We start from the raw sequence: 13,282 nt of genomic DNA on the forward strand, positions 1-13,282 counted from the left end.
TCAGCGTCATCTCATCTGGCATAGCAGTGTGCTTTCATACTTGGCTAGAAAATAGCCATAGCAATAGGATAGCATCGTTTGGTTTTAAAAACTAAAAAACACAAAAAAAAACAAAAAAAACAAAAAAAAGTTAAAAAAAAAATTCAAGTTATAACTCTCATTTTCAAAATGTTTAACCCGAGGGCTAGGGGTAGAGGACGAGGGCGGGGACGTGGGCGTCCAACTACTGCAGGGGTCAGAGGCCGTGGTCCTGGGCGGGGTGAGACACCACCTGCTTATGAGGGAGCAGGGGAACGCCGCAGAGCTACACTCCCTAGGTTCATGTCTGAAGTTACTGGGACTCGTGGTAGAGCACTGTTGAGGCCAGAACAGTGCGAACAGGTGGTGTCGTGGATTGCCGACAATGCTTCGAGCAATTTGTCCACCAGTCAGTCTTCCACGCAGTCCACCCATGTCACCGAAATCGGCACTCCTCCAGCCCCTGCACCTCAGTCTCCTCCCCCCCAGTCTGCCCCCTCCCAGGAAAATTTGGCATTTGAACCGGAATACTCTGAGGAACTGTTTTCTGGACCCTTCCCACAGTCACAAACCACTTGTCCGGTTGCTGCTGAGCAATTTTCCGATGCCCAGGTTTTCCACCAGTCGCAGTCTGTGGGTGATAATGACCTTCTTGACGTAGTGGAAGAAGTGTGTAAAGAGGTGTCCGACGATGAGGAGACACGGTTGTCAGACAGTGGGGAAGTTGTTGTCAGGGCAGGAAGTCCGAGGGGGGAGCAGACTGAGGGATCGGAGGATGATGAGGTGACAGACCCAAGCTGGGTTGATAGGCCGGGTGAACACAGTGCTTCTGAGACGGAGGAGAGTCCTCGACCAGAACAGGTTGGAAGAGGCAGTGGTGGGGCCAGACGGAGAGGCAGGGCCAGACCTGGTGCATCAGCGCCAAATGTGTCAACTAGTGAAGCTCCCGTGGCGAGGGCTCCTGCGGCGAGGGCTAGATTTTCAGAAGTCTGGAGGTTCTTTAAGGAAACACCGGATGACCGACGGACTGTGGTGTGCAACATTTGCCAAACCAGGATCAGCAGGGGTTCCACCACTAATAGCTTACCTACCACCAGTATGCACAGGCATATGAATGCTAAACACCCCACTCAGTGGCAACAAGCCCGTTCACCTCCGGCCGTGCACACCACTGCTCCTTCCCCTGTGTCAGCTGATAGTCAGCCCCCTGCCCAGGACCCTGCCACAAAAACCCCATCGTCGCCTCCACGATCCTCCACAGCATCCACCAGCGTTCAGCTCTCCATACCCCAGACGCTGGAGCGGAAACGCAAATATAGTGCAACCCACCCGCACACCCAAGCCCTTAATGTCCACATCTCCAGATTGCTCAGCCTGGAGATGCTGCCCTATAGGCTAGTAGAGACCGAGGCCTTTCGCAACCTCATGGCGGCGGCCGCCCCTCGGTATTCGGTCCCCAGCCGCCACTACTTTTCCCGATGTGCCGTCCCAGCCCTGCACCAGCACGTGTCAGACAACATCATCCGTGCCCTGACCAACGCCGTTTCTGACAAGGTCCACCTGACCACGGACACGTGGATGAGTGCTGCCGGGCAGGGCCACTATATATCGCTGACGGCACATTGGGTTAACTTGGTGGAGGCTGGGACCGAGTCTGACCCTGCGGCTGGTCATATACTGCCGACGCCTAGGATTGCGGGGCCTACCTCGGTCCAGGTGTTTCAGGCCTACTATGCCTCCTCCTCCTCCCACCCCTCCTCCGCCTCCTCCTCCGAACTACCATCCGTGGGCATGGCGCCATCAGTCGGTAGCTCTAGGCACAGCAGCAGTGCCGTCGCTAAGCGACAGCAGGCGGTGCTCAAACTGCTGAGCCTAGGCGATAAAAGGCACACCGCCCAAGAACTATTACAGGGCATCACGGCGCAGACTGATCTGTGGCTGGCACCGCTGAACCTGAAGCCAGGCATGGTTGTGTGTGACAACGGCCGTAACCTGGTGGCGGCTCTGCAACTCGGCAGACTGACACATGTGCCATGCCTGGCCATGTGTTAAATCTGATAGTTCAGCGTTTCCTCAAGACATACCCCAATCTGTCTGATTTGCTCACGAAGGTGCGCCGCATCTGTGCGCATTTCAGGAAGTCCAGCACAGATGCTGCCACTCTCAGGGCAGCGCAGCGCCGCCTCCAACTGCCCGCTCACCGACTGTTGTGCGACGTGCCCACGAGGTGGAATTCAACACTGACCATGTTATCCAGAGTTTACCAGCAGCGCCGAGCGATTGTAGACTGCCAGATGTCAACTTCCACCAGAACTGGTAGTCAGGTCAGTCAGCTTCCTCAAGTCTACAATGAGGAGTGGACGTGGATGTCTGATATCTGTCAGGTGCTGAGTAACTTTGAGGAGTCAACACAGATGGTCAGTGGCGATGCCGCCATCATCAGCCTCACCATCCCGCTGCTTGGCCTGTTGAAAAAATCTCTGATCAGCATGAAGTCGGAAGCTTTGCGCTCGTCACAAGAGACGGGGGAAGAAGATTCCCTTGTTGATAGCCAAAGCACCCTTAGGTCTGTTTCTTAGCGCATATCGGAGGAGGTGGAGGTGGAGGAGGATGAGGAGGAAGAGGAGGAGAATGTTGGCGAGACACAAGAGGGGACCATTGTTGAGTCCTTCACTGTTCAGCGTGTATGGGCAGAAGAAGAGGAGTTGGAGGAGGAGGAAATGGACAGTCAGGCCAGTGAGGGGAGTGAATTCTTACGCGTTGGTACTCTGGCGCATATGGCAGATTTCATGCTAGGCTGCCTATCCCGTGACCCTCGCGTTCAAAGAATTTATTCCAGCACCGATTACTGGGTGTTCACTCTCCTGGACCCACGGTACAAGCAAAATCTTTCCACTCTCATCCCTGGAGAGGAAAGGAGTGTGAGAATGCATGAATACCAGCAGGCCCTGGTGCACAAGCTGAAACAGTATTTCCCTTCTGACAGCGCTAGCGGCAGAGTGCGTAGTTCTGCGGGACAAGTAGCGAGGGAGAGTAGGCGAGCAGGCAGCTTGTCCAGCACTGGCAAGGGTACGCTTTACAAGGCTTTTGCCAGCTTTATGTCACCCCAGCAAGACACTGTCACCTGTCCCCAGTCTCGGCAGAGTAGGGCTGATCTTTACAGAAAGATGGTGAGGGAGTACGTAGCTGACCATACCATCGTCCTAAATGATCACACAGCTCCCTACAACTACTGGGTTTCAAAGCTGGACATGTGGCACGAACTGGCGCTGTACGCCTTGGAGGTTCTTGCCTGCCCTGCCGCTAGCGTCTTGTCCGAGCGGGTTTTCAGTGCAGCTGGTGGCATCATCACCGATAAGCGTACACGCCTGTCGACTGACAGCGCTGACAGGCTGACGCTTATTAAGATGAATAAAGCCTGGATTTCTCATAATTTCCAATCTCCACCAGGTGAAGGAAGCTCAACCTGAATAATTTATCCACTCCTCCTCCTCCTCATTTTCCTCCTTCTCCTCCTCTTTGTACAGTAAAGCAGAGGAAACTGGCTATTTTTTGACAGGGCCCACTGGCTCTAGCTATAGTACTTTATGCATTTAATTTTTCTGGAGGGCCACCGACCCGGTCCTCTGTTTTAAACAATTTTTGGGAGTGCCACATACAGGCACTCAATCTATTCAATTTTTCTGGAGGGCCACCTACCTGCTCCTCTGGTTTGAAAACTTTTTTGGACTGCCACATACAGGCACTCAATCTATTCCATTTTTCTGGAGGGCCACCTACCTGCTCCTCTGGTTTGAAAACTTTTTTGGACTGCCACATACAGGCACTCAATCTATTCCATTTTTCTGGAGGGCCACCTACCTGCTCCTCTGGTTTGAAAACTTTTTTGGACTGCCACATACAGGCACTCAATCTATTCCATTTTTCTGGAAGGCCACCTACCTGCTCCTCTGGTTTGAAAACTTTTTTGGACTGCCACATACAGGCACTCAATCTATTCCATTTTTCTGGAGGGCCACCTACCTGCTCCTCTGGTTTGAAAACTTTTTTGGACTGCCACATACAGGCACTCAATCTATTCCATTTTTCTGGAGGGCCACCTACCTGCTCCTCTGGTTTGAAAACTTTTTTGGACTGCCACATACAGGCACTCAATCTATTCCATTTTTCTGGAGGGCCACCTACCTGCTCCTCTGGTTTGAAAACTTTTTTGGACTGCCACATACAGGCACTCAATCTATTCCATTTTTCTGGAGGGCCACCTACCTGCTCCTCTGGTTTGAAAACTTTTTTGGACTGCCACATACAGGCACTATCCAAATTAAATTGTCTCCATAGCAGCCTCCACACGTTGTCTCCATTGCTACCTCCAAAAGTCGTCCATATAGCTGCCTCCATACATCGTCCCTTTATCAAACGAGGTGTGTCAGGCAGAAATTTGGGTTGTTTTCATGGATTCCACATCAAACTTGTTAACTTTGTCGCCACCCAGCTGTGTTATCCACAAAATATACTGGCAAACTTTTATCATTTACCAATATTATTTCAGCGCTTCTTGCGCTTCTGTTTACAATCCCCTCACCCGCCATATCCTAAACTTATAAGAACGCTACTACACTTGATCTTATACAAAAGGTTCTTAGAAGTGATGTTTGGGGAGTAGCCTAGAGACACGGGCTTGGATTGGCGAAAGCTTGCCTGGCAGCGGAGCGCCAGCTCCATGCCAAGATCCAACTAACATAGTTTTAACTGCAGCACCTTTAATCTACTACTAGTTCACTGCCTCCATACATGGTCCCCTTATCAAACGAGCTGTGTCAGGCAGAATTTTGGGTTGTTTTCATGGCTTCCATGTTAACTTTGTCGCCACCCTGCTGTGTAATCCACAAAATATACTGGCAAACTTTTATCATGTACCGATATTATTTGAGCGCTTCTTGCTCACCTCCTTTGGTTCCTCTCTGCCACCCATTGGTTTGAAGCCTGAGTCCATTTAGGGTATGTTGCCATGCCACTCTCTAGCCTGCCGCTGCTGCCGCTGCCTCTGCATGAAGTCCCCTATAGTGTCAGGGTCAATTATTGGATGTTTTAGATGCTATCTAGCCTCATTCTGTCACTCTGTCATGGCCATGCTGTTGCCCATAATTTTGGCATAATGGTGCGATTAAGCAGCCTCAGAGGCATCCATGCATGCTGCCCCTGCTGTTTCCTGTCCATTTCCGTGGTGTTTCCATCCTTTTCTGAGGTTCCCAGGTGTTTGGCCAAGCTTCCCTGTGCAGAGCCTTGGTCCCCTTGAAAAATGCTCGAGTCTCCCATTGACTTCAATGGGGCTCGTTATTCGAGACGAGCACTCGAGCATCGGGAAAAGTTCGTCTCGAATAACGAGTACCCGAGCATTTTAGTGCTCGCTCATCTCTAATGATGATCATAGGATATGTTAAACCAAAGAATATCACTATAGACCTATGCCTCTGTGAGAGGTAAAGAGAATCGACAGTATCCGGAAAATCGCAAAGAAATTTCATACATTGTGTAATTTAAAATCTACATTAAGCCCTTTAGGTCTTAAGGTGTTTAAGGAATGTATCCACCACAATTCCTTTTTCTTAAGAATACGCTCCCTGTCACCCCCTCTGCGTAGCAGGGGCACATGGTCAATTAGTTGGAACTGTAAGTCCCTTTCATGGTGGCCGGCTTCCACAAAGTGTTTTGACACAGGCAGATCACGTCTGCCACTCCGAATAGTATACCGATGTTGGTTAAATCTAACCTTGAATTCCAAGGTAGTTTCGCCAATATATATGAGCCCACAAGGACAGTTGAGCATATATATCATGAAGCGGCTGTCACAGTTTAGGTAGTGTTTTACTTGGTAATGAACATTATTATGTGAGAAGGAAGAACCTCTATTCATTTGCCTGCAGTTAATACAGTTACGACAGGGATATGATCCCTTGTTCAGTTGTCCAAAAATTGCAGTTTGTCGATTCATACATTGTGTGCCTACATCAGATTTGACTAGGCGGTCCTTGACAGATTGGGATTTGTGGTATGAAAAAAGAGGGGGGTTTTGAAATTCAGGAACAGGACATGAGCTACCAGATAATTTGTTCCAATGCTTTCGAATGATGCTAGCAATCACATTGCTGTGTATGTTGTATGTGGATACAAATGGAATCCTGTTGGTATTGGTGTGTCTCACTGTAGGGGATAATAGAGTGGCTCTGTCTATCTGACATGCTTTCTTAAGGTTATTATTAATAATCCTGTGAGGATAACCACGTTGGGAGAATTTGTGGGCCATGGTATCCAAATTGATATTTGCCTTGTGGGGATCACTTGTGATTCTCTTAACCCTTAAAAGTCGACTATAGGGGAGTGTTTTAATCATAGCCCTAGGATGATGGCTCTCGTACCTTAACAGAGTGTTTCTGTCCGTAGGTTTAACATAAAGGTCAGTGGTGATTGTACCTGCGTTTAGGATAACCTGTGTGTCGAGGAATTGGATTCTATCTCTAGAGTGTACCAAGGTAAACTTGATGGATGCATCGATGGTATTGAGATAGGAGTGAAAGTCAAAAAGTTCCGTCTCAGTGCCGGCCCAGAGGAGGAAGATGTCGTCTATGTAGCGCCACAACCGCAGGCAATGCCTGAAGTGGCTGGAGACATAGACAGCATCTTCCTCCAATGCCTTCATCACAATGTTGGCGTACGTAGGCACCATATTGGCGCCCATTGCCACGCCCATCAGTTGTAAATAAAAGTCGTCCCCAAACAAAAAATAATTGTTCTTCAGTACCAGTTCTAAAAGGTCTATGATAAACTGTTGTGTTTTGGGAGTGTACTGTGTGGTAGTTAATTTACGCTTAACAGCCCCGATCCCCCGCTGGTGATCGATCGACGTGTATAAGGATACTACGTCGAACGAGGCCAGGAGGGTATTGGAAGTGATGCAAGATATTGCTTCTTTAAGTTTATCAATGAAATCTGTGGTGTCTTGTATATATGACTGTCCAGAGACTGAAAGGTCACGGAGTAGTTTATCCAAGAGAGTGGTGATGTTGCAGAAAATGGAACCGCTACCCGATACAATCGGGCGTCCTGGAGGAGAAAGAAGACTCTTATGTATTTTTGGCAAGGTGTATAGCACAGGTGTAATAGGGTGCTGTATGGTAAGGTATTTGTATGTATCATTGTCGATGATGTTGACATATTTGGCTGCATCTAAAATGTTCTTAATTTTCCTAGCAATGTCAAACTTGGGATCAAAGGAGATTTTACGGTACACCATAACATCAGATAATTGTCTACGGATCTCCGCAAGGTATGAGCTGGTATCCATGACGACGACAGCTCCGCCTTTGTCGGCGGGCTTGATGGTAATGTCGCCGTCATGGGCCAGCTCATCCAATGCAGAGATCTCTTCAAGTGTAATGTTGGGGTGAAGGAACCCAACAGTGGTGGAAGAATTGCGAAGTATTTGTATTTCCTGTTTCACTGCCGTTATGAATGACACAATATGTGGGGCATCCACATCGGGTATGAAAGAGCTGGTGCTACGCAATTGAAATTGTTTAAGTGACAATTCAGCACTAGGTGCCATATCAGACATAGTATTAGTAGAAAAGTTACAAAAATAATGTTTAAGTTTGACAGATCTAAAGAAGTGCTGCAAGTCTATTTCAATTTGAAACCAGTCCGGCTTGGACGTGGTACAAAACGATAGTCCTTTGGAGAGGACAGACAATTGGTGATCAGTTAGTGATTTAGAGGATATATTTACCACTGATTGGGGTTCCTCTTCCTCAGGGCCATGGGTGGGTTGACTTGTTTCGGCTGGGAACGTGGAGTGTTTTCTTGAGCGATGATGTTTACGTCCTCCTCTTCGAGTCCTATGTCCTGATCTTGTGCTGTGGGTTGCTGTGTCCCTAAAAAAACGGCTGAATCATGATTCGTGATGTCTCTCTTGGTAGCATCTTTAGGGCCATTTCGCCTTGCATTTTGTGGTCGTCCCTTATGTTTCTGGATGGCTCTTTGATGAGGTGGAGAATGATTACCTTGCCAGCCATAGATTTGGCCCGTTTTGTAATCATCTAAATCCCGGTTCCATTTTTTTCTTTTGGTTTCTTCTTGTTCCTGTTTAAGTTGAGTAATCCTGGTCTGTATCAGATCGTGGTGTTTGGAGAATTCCTCTTCAGATAATGTCGTTTTTAGTGTAGAGTCCGTAATTTGTATTTTAGACTTTAATAGATCAATCTCTTTTTTCAGAAATTCTATATTGAGAAGTATCAGATCCCTAGAGTACTTATTAGAGATCTGCGCAAATTTGGCACAAAATTCAGAGTCCTGTATACAAAATGTGGGTGCGATTCTCGATCGCAAGCCTCTAGGTATCATATGTGATTTGTAGTACTCACACAGCGTTCCCAGGTGGAGTTGTAGGGTCATCATTCTTTTAGAATCATTTTCAAGTTTGCGTTTAAGTTTGGATGTGGCTGGAGTGGTAAGAAATGCAACGTCGATGTCCAGGTCCTGTAGGATTCTCTCTCCATCTTCAGAGGAATAGGTGAAAACATGGGTGGGGTCCAATTGTGAAGAGGCAGCCATGTTAGAAGAGGCAATGCTTGTTTTGAAGAGAAGAGGGTGTGCACGCTGAGGCCAAAAAATACTTGCAGAAAATTCAAACAGCACACGTTTTTCTTGTAAGAGAAGAGTATGGGTGCAGGCTCAATGAGATCAGGCTCCAGATCCTCCAAGTAGGCAATAGAAGATAAGCAGCACTCCAAGACGTGGGTTGTCAAGTAGAAAAAGTGATGATCTTTATTCCATGTTTTTTAAATAGGATGCAATATGTTAATTCAAGGGGGTGGGATCATCTTGATCATGTGATCACATTTGTTTGCTATATATGATTGCTGTTCACCCATGTCACTAGGCTTGACAAAAGCTCTTAGGAGCCGAAACGTTGCTTCTGTACAATTTTTTGTACTCTTAAAAACATGGAATAAAGATCATCACTTTTTCTACTTGACAACCCACGTCTTGGAGTGCTGCTTATTTTCTATTGCCTACTTGGAGGATCTGGAGCCTGATCTCATTGAGACTGCACCCATACTCTTCTCTTACAAGAAAAACGTGTGCTGTTTGAATTTTCTGCAGATATCCAGCCTTTGTCAAGCCATTTGTGTCCAAGTGCATACAGATATATATACTCTTAGAGTTGTGACATCATATCCAGGGTAAACATTGCATTTAATAAAGTAGTATTTAACATTATATAAAGTGTACAGCCATATGTGATCAAGTGATCTATTACCATACAGACATAATTTACATAGATTATAGTGTAATAAGTCACCTGTAGGGGAACCTCCTCCTGGCCATGTTGTTCATAGACAAAACGCTAGCCGCTTCCTACAGATGCTAGTGCGCATGTCAGTAAGATGTAGTGGCGTGCAGATCCTCTATTGCGCATGTCACGCATGCGCATCAGTACAACTAGCTACTGATGCCGCCATCTTAAGTAAGGATAATGTGGATGGGCATAGGAGATTGTCGCGCACGCGCACCATAGGTCTGAACGTCTGGGACCGTCATTTAAAGTAAGGGAAGTTCATTTCTGTAAACCTCCATTTACGATAAAAATGTGACACATGTCTCTAAATACATAAACATGTAAACTGGAGTCTAGCAGCTGAAAATCTTTAAGCAGTATGGCCTAGATATGACCTTTTAGATAGCGGTGAAATGCAGTACAGATATCAAAGGTACACATCGAGTATCGAGTATAGGTAGGTAGGCAACTAACCACATAGTATGGGCTATAAACTCAGCACAAAGCCAAAAAAGTCAATCTGTCACAAATAATATGGGGCACTCACACGGGGTGTATTCAAGGAGAACACACACCCTGCAAGAAGGGAGAAGCCCCCCGATCAGCTGTGGCGATGTCCCCATCACCAACCGCAATTATCGTTGTGCTCTCCCCCACTAGTGAACTAAGGAAAGCCCTAGTGGTCAATATAAACCTAAAAAGACATAAAGTAGCAACGTCCAATCTGTATATTATATAGACTGCTAAATATAGACGATCACACAATGAATGTTGTAAAGAAGTACAAAAAATCCTTTTCTATTGACATATGTTTTTTGCATTAAATAATATTTCTTTTCTTCTGTTTTTGATCTAGATCACTATTCACAACCCAGAGCGCTGACCGTCAGCCAATACCTTTATTTATTTTTTTCTCTTCTCCTCTCATGGGATCTCCCGGGTCCGCCTGACAGTACGCTGTTAAGGAGTCCCACATTGTGTATTCTATCAACATTAACCTCATACATATGACCTGCATCTGACCTGACAGCTTCCTCCAGGGTGCCGCCTGACCACATGATGTTGGGCTGAATTCGCCTGGAATCACAGCTTTTTGTTCATGAAACCCTTGGGAATACACCTAAAGTTATTACTTACCTGTCGTAGCGCAGTCACACCATAGTTTTTGTGACAGCTCTATTGCTCATTAGCTAAATGTGCGCTTGCCCACTTCAAAGATGTCTGCCGTCCCACCTGGTAGTTCTCGCAATAGCGGATCCGATCCCTGAGAGTTTAGCAACGGGTTCAGGACATGTGTTAACATAATGTTTACACACTGTGGCTAGACGGCGTGCGGGGGAATATCGATTGGCTACACTGTTTTTTGTACACTTGATACTGTGTTATGATCATATGATGTAATAATATTGCACATTGATATGTTATATGTTTTCTGAGCATGATTTAACAACTCATTATCACACCACCTGTTTTTGTAATCATGATATCACATCCTGCGGGGGAATTAAACCCGCCCTGTATCACTGTTTCACTATGCTTGAGAATGGCTGCATAGAGTCAGCCGAAACGTAGCTCTTACCACTAGTGGAATAAACATTCACTGGGGGTCATTTACTCAGGGGCCGATTTGCTTTTTCCCGACGTGTTACCCGAATATTTCCGATTTGCGCCGATTTACCCTGAATTGCCCCGGGATTTTGGCGCACACGATCGGATTGTGGCGCATCGGCGCTGGCATGCACGCGACGGAAATGGGGGGCGTGGCCGAACGAAAACCCGACGGATTCGGAAAAACCGCCGCATTTCGTGTTCCGATGCTTTTCAGCGCAGCAGCGCCACCTGGTGGACGGTGGAGGAACTACCTTAATAAATCCTGGCCGGACCCGAATCCAGCGCAGAGAACGCGCCCCTGGATCGCGAATGGACCGGGTAAGTAAATCTGCCCCACTATTTATCTTGGAGTGCTGCTTCCTTCCTTGGAGTTTGACTGCTAAATATATACGCTGCAACGTCCTGATCACAGTCCAAGTGGTAGTCGGTCCAGTCTCCATCCACCAAGAGAAGTAGTCAATATGTGATCATAGTCATTATGGATCTGCAACACCAATAACCTTGGCATGAGTTAATCAGGAGCCAAAATTATCATAAATAAACCTTTTATTAAACTATGCAAATAACAAACATTTTTTAGCAGAGGAGCCATAGGAGGAGTCCACAGACAGTGTCCAGCAATATTGTGTACGTGACAAAGTGCGATCGTGAGAAAGTGATCTATAGAAAAAAGAAAATTACGGTTAGTATGTAAAATCACAAAAACCGACATAGAAGATTATTTATGTCAAGGAATTGCAAAAAAAGGCAAACCAGTATTCAAAAAATTCCACTTATTTTGAATTCAACGTTTAACCCATTGGGTTTCAATGTATTTAACTTATAGATCCACTCTAATTCTCATTTTTTCAAAAGTTTCATCCTATCCCCTCCTCTCCTAAGGGGTGGGATTCTGTCTATGAGGCGATACCTCAATTTTGCAGTCAGAAAAATGTTTAGGAACTGGGAGATCCTTTCTGCCAGCCCTAATAGTCTATCTATGTTGATTAATCCGGGTCTTGAAATCAAGGGTCGTCTCCCCAATATACCATAGATTACATGGGCACTGCAACAGATAAATGATGTGATCCAAATTACACGTAAGATAGTGCTTCATTTCATACGTGGTGTTAGTTATTGGGTGTGTGAATTTTTCTCCCTTTAGCATCATAGTGCAGTTTACACATTGCCTGCAGGGAAAGCTGCCTTTCTTTTGAGGGGCCTGAAAAGTCTGCCTTTCTTTCTTTTTTGTACCGACATCAGCCCTAAGTAACTTGTCTCTCAGACTCGGCGTGTGTCTGTAAGATAGAAGGGGTGGGACTTTAAATTCTGGGATTGTTGGAAACGCATCAGCAAGGATATGCCAATTCTTATGGATAATCTTTCCTATGTCACCACTTTTTCAGTATAAGTAGATACAAAGGGTATGCGGTTTTGTTTGGTTTGTTTCGTTTTGGGTTGTAGGAGAGTCTTCCTCTCCATACCCAGAACTTTGTTTCTGTGTTCGGCTATAAGGGATGTGGGGTAACCCTTGTCTTTAGTGGACAATTCCTCAAAGTTTTTTCTGAAGAAAAGAGTCAATCGAGGTAATCAGACGTGCCCTCAAGAATTGGCTATAGGGCAGTGATGGCGAACCTTTTAGAGCCTCAGTGCCAAAACTTCAACCAAAAGCCACTTATTTATTGCAAAGTGCCAGCGCAGTAGTTTAAGCAGTAATGTATTTCTCCTTGTTCATTGACAACTTTCAATCCTTCAGCCTCCTAAAGACACCAACGCAGTTGAAAGGAGGAGGGCAAATTCATCTATCATTGTAGGAAGATTCTGCAGGCAGATTCTTTGAGTTCTATCTGGTGAACTTCATTCTGGGGTGATGGCCTGGGTGCCCACAGAAAGGGCTTAGAGTGCCGCCTCTGGCACCCGTGCCATAGGTTCGCCACCCCTGCTATAGGGTAATGACCTCATCATTTTTTTGGGGTGATTACTCTTGAAATAAAGTAGATTATTTTTGTCTGTTGGTTTGATAAATAAATCGGTTTGTAGTTCACCATTTTTTAGCAAAATTTGTACATCTAAGAACTGCACTGACTCTTTTGACCAGACCAGAGTAAATTGGACATTTTTGTCAACATCATTGAGAAACCTTTGAAAAGAAAATAATTCATCCGACATTCAACCAGCGCTGTGAATAAGCCCCTCTGCGGCTGCTGTCAGCACAGCGCTGCACCGCATAGAGTCTTAGAGTCTTACAGGCCCCTAACTGACAGGGGTGTGGAGGGGTGTGTCGGCCGCCCCCCTCACGAATACGGCCGACTGCTAAGTATAAAAACACAAATTTTAATA

Source organism: Engystomops pustulosus, chromosome 6 (assembly GCF_040894005.1).
Source record: "Engystomops pustulosus chromosome 6, aEngPut4.maternal, whole genome shotgun sequence".
Lineage (NCBI taxonomy): Eukaryota > Metazoa > Chordata > Amphibia > Anura > Leptodactylidae > Engystomops > Engystomops pustulosus.